Here is a 9,175-nt window from a genome sequence, read left to right on the forward strand (position 1 = left end):
GGCTACTATAAGTCGTTGAACTGCACTGCTATTTGTATAAACTCCTGACACGTTTACGTCTTGCTAACATTTGTGGAAAGTGTAATGGATATAGAACCATGTTTCGTCCAGGTAAATAACGGGCTACTATATCAGAGCGTTCTATTAGATATTTCCTTTTATCTTTACATTTTTTGAACGCAAAACCCACGGACAGTATGAGTTTTCGTAAAGTTTCCTTGCACCCTTTAAAACCTATCCCTCTCTTACAAAATTTATGCAACTTTCCTAATGTTGGAAGCTCTTTGTAGAGACTATAATATTTATGAACTTCTCTTCTTATGATACATTTGTCCATGTCGTCTAATTCAACCTTATTTGCAGGAGGTCTTCTAACTTTGTTTGGTGTCGATATTTCTACACCCTTGTCCTCACAGTCTTCACTTTCCTTTCTAATCCTATTAATTGTTTCTTTATTTAACTTCACATTAGCTGCAGTACGCTCTGTTGTCTTCGATAGAGTTAGGAATAAACCAGTTGTCTTTTCTTCTTCACAAAATGTTATGGCATTATAAATAATGCTCGGCGCTTGGCTACGAAACACACGTCTTCCTACATGCGGCGGCATTGCGACCAGATTGAAACACTAGGCATTGGATTTGACAACACTCCAGCAGTAAACATACGCAGCGAGCACGGAGTTCCTCATTCTGCCACTACGGGTCCCGCCTTGGTCGCGTAGTACATATTTTACAAAATAACCAATGAATCTAATATTGTATTACATATTCATTTATATATACACATATGAATGGATGAATGAATTAATTTATTAATTAATAATATATGTATTCATTGATGTACAGAATGTTTCAAGAGGAGTGTGAAATAGGCCTACTTCAGGATAATGTAGTTTGAAATAACTTACATCGATTTAACCTGACAGGCCTATACCAGGCCTGCAGAATCCGTAAATAGGGGAAATATGACGTCATCCTCACTCCACTTCTATTGGGGATGATCGACTTCCGCGTAGAGTTGTTTACATTCTCTGCCCCTGCAAAGGTCCATGAGTGGCGGCTTGTAATTTTCAAAAGGGATTGTAATAAATTCATTGTATTTATAATGCGTTATTTCGTTTCAAGTTTTATTCTAGATTTCCTGTCGATAGTTTCTTTCAGATTTCTTTGCACCTAACCTGCTTTAGATTTTCGAAAACTTTCCTCCTATCATCACCTAAGGAAAAATAAATTTATAGCATTTAAGTAATGAACCTTGAAAGTCACTATTAATTTCAATTCAAAATGAACACAACGAGGGACGTCCTTAATTTAACAGTATATAAATAAATAACCAATATACAGTTCGTAATAATGAACTTACCCGAAAGTTTGTGCATTCCATAATTCTTAATATGGGCTTTGTTGAAATGTGGTTTAATATTGAAATGGCGGGTAGAAATAAATTGGATGGGACACAGTAAACAAGCTATTCTTTCGTCTTCAACAACAAAATAATCATATTCCCATTTCCTTTGGCAGTAGTATTTCTTCACGGGTTTAGACTTTTCCATGTTCCAGTTCTCTTTAAACTGCAGTACGCGTATTGTGTATTCACTCACTCACTCACTCACTCACTCACTCACTCACTCACTCACTCACTCACTCACTCACTCACTCACTCACTCATTTATTTGTTTATTCATTCATTTATTTATTTTTATTTATATATTTATTTGGCTGGAGTGCGTTACAATGTTGAATGACAGCACTGACATCCGTCGTATAGCTATCTCACACTTATCAACGTATAATTTATTTATCGTCCTATTACTAGTAAAACTAGTTAATACCAGTAATGCAAGTTTTATAAAAACAGAAATTAAAACTTCATTAATGCACTAAAAATCGTAATAAATTCTTCAAATAAAGTAATTAGTTTGTTGCCTGCATAAAACATTTCGGACTTATTTTATTTTAGTAGAATACAGAGCACGGAAAGACAAGTTGGGGACTGTACTTAACTTATTTTACACAAAAAGTGGACTTAATCGACTTTACTAGTAATAGGACGTTATATACATAGGTAGATTTTTGTACATTATATGCACACATACATTTTAAAATTTATGTTACCTGTCTTTTAACTTATTTATTTCCTTCATTCATTTTTCTCTCACTTTCTAAAGGTATGTTCCTAAGGATTTTATTATCGGTTCATTTGTAATTTTTGATAGCGTATTGTATACCTGCCGCCGCGAGAATGAATGTTGATGCAGCCGAGCGTAACTAGAACGCCATGACCTCAATAGTAGAAAAGGTGGGTGGGGTAAGAAGAGGTAGTAAGCCAGTCGCTCTGAGGAGCTACAGTTCTGCAGGTCTGGCCTATACCTATGTCCGAAGTATAACGGTTAGGGAAAAATTAAGGGTACAAATACTGGAACGTGTTGCGGTTCCATGTATTATACTTTACGTGTTACACCAGATCTTTTGCACACTAAGCACCGCAACGCCAGCGTAACACACAAGACTGAATAAGCTTCACGTTTATTTGACATTTAATTCGCATAGTGAATATGCAGACATGCTTTTTTTTATGGATTTTGTGATGGCAATGCATTGGCTACTGTTGAGGAATACAGACGTTTTGCCAATCGAAGGGTTCCATCTAACTGCGTGTTTTCCCATGTTTCCTGGATGTTATCTGAAACTAGCAAGTTACCAAGTGTTTCATTGAGGTTAGAAAGACAACCGGTATCGGTACCAGATATGAATTTACAATTCATGAAATCCATAAGAAGGGCAACCTTAGTCATTTGTCTTGTATAATTATTATTTTCATCAGTGTTTGTATTTCTTTTTTGTATTTATATGTGCTATCTGGTAGGATGGAAGAGAAGGCCTTATGGCCTTAATCCTGTCAGATTAAATAAATAAATTATTAAATTATTATTATATTTTCGTATTACATTTTGTACTTAACTGTGAAATAAACGTATTGGAACAACACAAGATGCAGCATTTTCAATAATATTTCACATTACAATAAGACAATAAGTAAGACTCAAGCTATAATTTATTGGACATAAGCGCTTACTTACTCCCTTAATAACAGTAATCTTTCAGTTGTTACCCTAAACAACACGCTAATCCCTTATTCATCTGTCGTAAAAAATTTTGGTTTCTTTTTTGATAATAATCTAAGTTGGAATTTTCAAGTTAAAGAAACGATAAAAAAATCTGTTCCTCCATTCATTGTTTGAGTCGCTTGAGAAACTTCTTGCCCCAGCAACTAAAACTTACCCTAGTACAAACCTAGTAATGCCGCACTTCGATTATTGTGACGTTTTGTTAAGTGACCTAAGTTCTGAACTGTCAGTCAAGTTACAGCGAGCTCAGAATATGTGCGTCAGATACGTGTGCAACATCCGACGATATGATCACATATCACCGTCCTTCGCAAGTCTTTCGTGGCTCCGACTTAAAGAACGTAGAACTTTACACTCTTTGTCTTTACTCTTTCGAATTCTGCACACCTCAACACCAAATTACCTTTCGTCTCGTTTCTCTTATTTATACTCTAACCACGACGTAAATACCAGATCACTTATCTGTGGCACGCTAAGTATACCTCTTCATAGAACATCTTGTTATTCATCATCTTTTACAGTATCCACCTCGCGTCAATGGGATTCCTTGTCACAAAGTATTAGAGGCTGCAAGACAATAAACACCTTTAAGAACAGCTTAAAAGATAACCTTATTAGCATTTCACTCCAATCATACTGATTTAAACTATCACTGACTACATTGTTACTTCTTTCTTTAGACATCATCCTGATAGTGCTGTATTTTCAAAATTGTCTCATAATAATCTCTTTCTATTATCTAACATTATTTGAAATATATTAACATTCTATGTATTTTAGCTTAATTCTGCTACACAGTTTATTTCAGTGTTTAATTAATAGTTCACAGTATTTTGTTGTTTAATTCGTAAATAACTCTTGTATACATGTAACTGTCATCTAAATCAAATTGTTGAATTCTTTGTAAGTTCATGCATATGTATTTACACTTTTTACTGGTTGAGTGGAAGAGAAGGCCTTACGGCCTTAACTCTGCCAGCTAAAATAAATTATTATTATTATTATTATTATTATTATTATTATTATATTCTAAAACGTATAAATACGTCTATAATATCTCTTTCCATTTAAAAGTGCGCCTATCAGTAACTTCCAACCGTTACATTTCGGATAGGTATATCAGGTTAAATCGATGTAGATTAACCCAGACTACATTATCCTAAAGCAGCCGTGGCGAAAATGTGACTCACGAGCAGATTGTGGCTCGCAATGGTAGCTGTGCATTTCTCTTGCTTCCTACCGCCCACAACTCTCACCCTCTCATTTGCATTTGTCTCTGACCTGCGAATGGCATCGTCGCAATGTCTCTCTCGAAACCATGTACCTCTACAAAAACGAAAGTTTCAAATAGGATGGGAGGACGCATTTTTTTGCTGCCAACATGGTGAGAATATTAAATATATGATTTGTTCACAAGTATTACGAGGAAAACGGTTGTATAACATAAAATGGCATTATAATACTGTACAATATGTCAATCATGAAACATTAAAATGTTAAGCGTTACTGCTGCTGCTACGACGACGACGACGACGACGACGACGGCGACTGCTGCTGCTTCTGCTGCTGCTACTGCTACTACTATCACCACCTCTGTACGTCGATCCTTTTTAGCAGATGTACGAATAATGAGGTTAGATCTTCAATTTAAACTCACAGATTTACAATGTGATGTTAAATGAAAGCTAGATGTAAGGACTTGACAAAAATTGAACTTTTCAAATCTTTGCCAAAAATAAATATCCGAAGCTTCGTTCTTTCGCCTGCTCTATTGAAGCCATGTTCGCTACAACTGACGTTTGTGAAAAATTAATTTTAACAATGAAAATAGTAAAAACCAAATTTAGATCACGACTGACAGACAAATACCTTCGTGATAAACTACGACTGGCAGTAAGTGACATAATTCCTAATTTTGAAACTCGGTCGCAGAGACATTCTGAAGTCAGTTAATAGATTGTGATAATGTGTGGCTGAAAATAGTATATTGTATAGCCCGGCAATATACACTTCAAAGTGCGCAGAAACCAATTGCCTCTACCGGTCAGACTGCAGTGGGGATTAAATCATGTACAATAATGACGTAATGCGCGAGTCGACAAAGGAAACACTATGTTTTGAATTTTGCCTGGCTATAGCAACAGTTAAACATTTCTACTGCTGCTGCTACTGGTACTGGTACTACTACTACTACTACTACTACTACTACTACTACTACTACTACTACTACTACTACTACTACTACTACTACTACTACTACTACTACTACAATAACTAAGAAATTTGAAGTGATCAAGCCACGATACTCTGTGGAATTTGATATATAAATTTACAGTATAAGAAGTGGATCATTTCACGATTCTCCAAGAAGTGGTAGGCCTACAATTTTATCAACATTAATCTCACTAGAGGTTTTAATTTATCTAGAGAAAATCAAAACTCGAGTGGGATTTAATTGATTATTACACGATTAGAAGGAAGTATATAAAGATTAGAAGAAATAAAGTACTGTAATACAATAAAATATTAATTGACTTACTAAAATTCTATTTCAATAATGTTAGCTTCAACAAAACGTTTTAATGGAGCCGCCATTTTCAGTTGACTACCTATACGGTAAACAAATGATGATCGCAAAGCATGTTTCATAGTAGCGTAAAGAATTTGCAGTTTGAAATGTTGGCAAACAAATAAACAAATGGTAGGGAGGTGATAAAAAAAGAAGAAAGTATATAAAGATTAGAAGAAATAAAGTACTCTAATACAATAAAATATATTGTATTAATTGACTTACAAAATTATATTTCACTAATGTTACCTTCACCAAAACGTTTAATCGGAGCTGCCATTTTCAATTTACTATCTATGCGGGAAACAAATGATGATCGCAAAGCATGTTTTATAGTACCGTAAAGAATTTGCATTTTGAAATGTTGGCAAACAAAGAAACAAATGCTACGGAAATGATAAAAACAAACAAATGCTAGGAAAGTGATAAAATTATAGCGACAAACAGCCGTGATGGGTCACACATTGGTCGAAACACGTCCTTTCGTACTGTTTTATTGGTCAAAAGTAGTTTGACTTAGTAAAAGTATAATAGTCAGAGCAAAAATTTGAAGACTGGAGAAGAAACTCTGTAACACATTCTTTTTGCCAATTACGTTCGTCTCTGGTGGATAAACACTTTAGCTGTGAACCTTAATAGTAATAATAATAATAATGATAATAATAATAATAATAATAATAATAATAATAATAATAATAACAACAATAATAATAGTTTTATTTTCCCTGGCATAGTTAAGGCCATCAGACCTTCTCTTCCACTTAATCAAGATTAATGCACATGCAGGAAAATACATACCGGTATACCAGTATGACTTGATTATTAATATTGTGCGAGATTAATTTAGAAAGAACTGCTTAGATATTTAAGTGATTCAATTAGATAAAAAGAACATACTGCAAATAGACACAAAAGTATTATGGAGGGACTGGTTAGGTGTACACTGGACTGATCAGAGCTTATCTTACTTCATGACATCGACATGATTATCTCATCAAGCTGCTTTCTTCAAAAGAACAATACAAAAAAGAACTGGATTTTCCTCGTTCGTCAATTGTTGATAAATATCATCAATTAAAAGCTGCTTATTTCCACTTCTCTCTTGATCGTTTGGAATGACGACAAAAAGTGAAGAATGGGTAGAACGGTGAAAAATTCTCTCCGGCATTGGGACTCGAACCCGGGTTTTCAGCTCTACGTGCTGACGCTTTATCCAATAAGCCGAATCCTTCTCAGTTTAAGTTCTACCTCTCTGTTTCCCCTTCGATGGCCTACTCTCATGCACTATTTCACAGAATATGTGACAGTGGCACAATGTCCAACACTATGTACAGAGGTGCACTCATTACGAGTGACTAAGTGGCCGAGGTCCGACGGATTAAGGCGCCGTCATGAATCACAAAGTGATTACTTAAGCATATATTGTTGTTTCAATTTAAAATATATATATTTAGGTTTTTTAACAACCAGAATATTGTACGAAATGGAAACATAAAAATTGGAGATTTATCCTTCGATGAGGTGGAAAAATTCAAATATTTTGGAGCAACTGTAACAAATATAAATGACACTCTGGAGGAAATTAAACGCAGAATAAACATGGGAAATGCTGTTATTATTCGTTTCAGAAGCTTTTGTCATCTAGTCTGCTGTCAAAAAATCTGAAAGTTGGAATTTATAAAACAGTTATATTACCGGTTGTTCTATATGGTTGTGAAACTTGGACTCTCACTTTGAGATAGGAACAGAGATTAAGGGTGTTTGAGAATAAGGTTCTTAGGAAAATATTTGGGGCTAAGAGGGATGAAGTTACAGGAGAATGGAGAAAGTTACACAACGCAGAACTACACGCATTTTATTCTTCACCTGACATAATTAAGAAGATTAAATCCGAACATTTGAGGTGGGCAGGGCATGTAGCACGTATGGACGAATCCAGAAATGCATATGGAGTGTTAGTTGGGAGACCGGAGGGAAAAAGACCTTTGGGGAGGATAATATTAAAATGGATTTGAGGGAGGTGGGGTATGATGATAGGGACTGGATTAATCTTGCACAGGATAGGGACCGAAAGCGGGCTTATGTGAGGGCGGAAATGAACCTACGGGTTCCTTAAAAGCCACTTGTAAGTAAGATATTTTTTTTTTACGTTAGCATCCCTTGAATATTATGTTTTGAGTACTATGTAATAAAGAAAGTTGGCATAAAACTTGAAATTATTTTGGAACATCTCTCACCCGCGCTGACCAACGACTTCGTTTTTAGTCTAAACGTATTCTTTATCGTAAGAAGTGCAGTGAAGTGTTACGGTGTTAGTAAGTGTATTAATACGATGAAAACATGAATCCGTTAAACGATTTAGTGTGTAATCTTTTGGAGACACCGTTCTCTCCTTCTACAAAAGATGAACAAGATATTTTAAAATACGGCAGACCGACATATCATATTAATATAACTGTGGAGAGAAGTGTAAGGTAAAAGATTTGAAAGCGATCTGAGAAACGTAATTTTATCCCTACGGATTTATTTATAGTGTTTGATTTTTTTTTTTTTTTTTTTAAGTTTTCTATTCATCAAAATATTGCTTTGATTTTTGTATAGCTGTATGATTTTACTATATACTGGAAGTCGCATGTTCTGAAATTGATTTAAAATATCAATATAGTTTATTAATATGATTGTGATTTTGAATTTTATTATGGGTAAGTCATATTTCTTCATTTCTTGTGTACTCTTTTAATTTGATGTTTTGTATAAAATGATGTGTTACATTTTTATATAATGTGGACTTGTGGTATACATTGTATGGATGTTTTGTTGGGAAAGTGAATTCTTTGGTGTTAAGGGGGTAACCTTCGAAAATTTTGCAAATTTGTCTGTATTATATGCTGTGATTTTCATAAAATTTAAGAAAATGGTGAATATATTACATTAATCCAATATAACCACCGCCTGCCACGTTGGTATGCAACACCCTTCATAAAGTCCCAGAAAAGAAGTCGGGCGATCTAGGTAGCCATGCAAGGGGTCCTCACCTTCCGATCAATCTACCGGGAAAGTCTGCATCCGAGAAGTCACGCACTGCTCCATAGCATTGGGTTGGAGCTACATGTTGCTGAAAAAACGATCCTGGAGGGAGTTGGTCGGATAAATTTCAGAACACGAATATCTTCCTTTTCCTCTTACTCCAAAATTCCAACCTTGTGCACACAAAATAAGTTACTAGCACTGAAAAGTGCCTTTTCGTAAGCATGATGATGCGCATTCGACAAACACAGACAAATTTGCTCTTTGCAATATGTTAAGAGAATTATTGTCAATGAAGTATCCGTATACTGAAATTTTCCCAGTTGGTCAAAAACAAAAGTTGTGAAACATGTCCAGATACACATTCCCTGTGAGTGTCGCCTCGATGAAGAAGAATGGTGCGTTTGGGCACGGGTTCGATTCCCCCTTGGGCTGATTATCTGGTTGGGTTT

The sequence above is a fragment of the Periplaneta americana genome, chromosome 5 (genome assembly GCF_040183065.1).
Source record: "Periplaneta americana isolate PAMFEO1 chromosome 5, P.americana_PAMFEO1_priV1, whole genome shotgun sequence".
Classification (NCBI taxonomy): Eukaryota; Metazoa; Arthropoda; class Insecta; order Blattodea; family Blattidae; genus Periplaneta; species Periplaneta americana.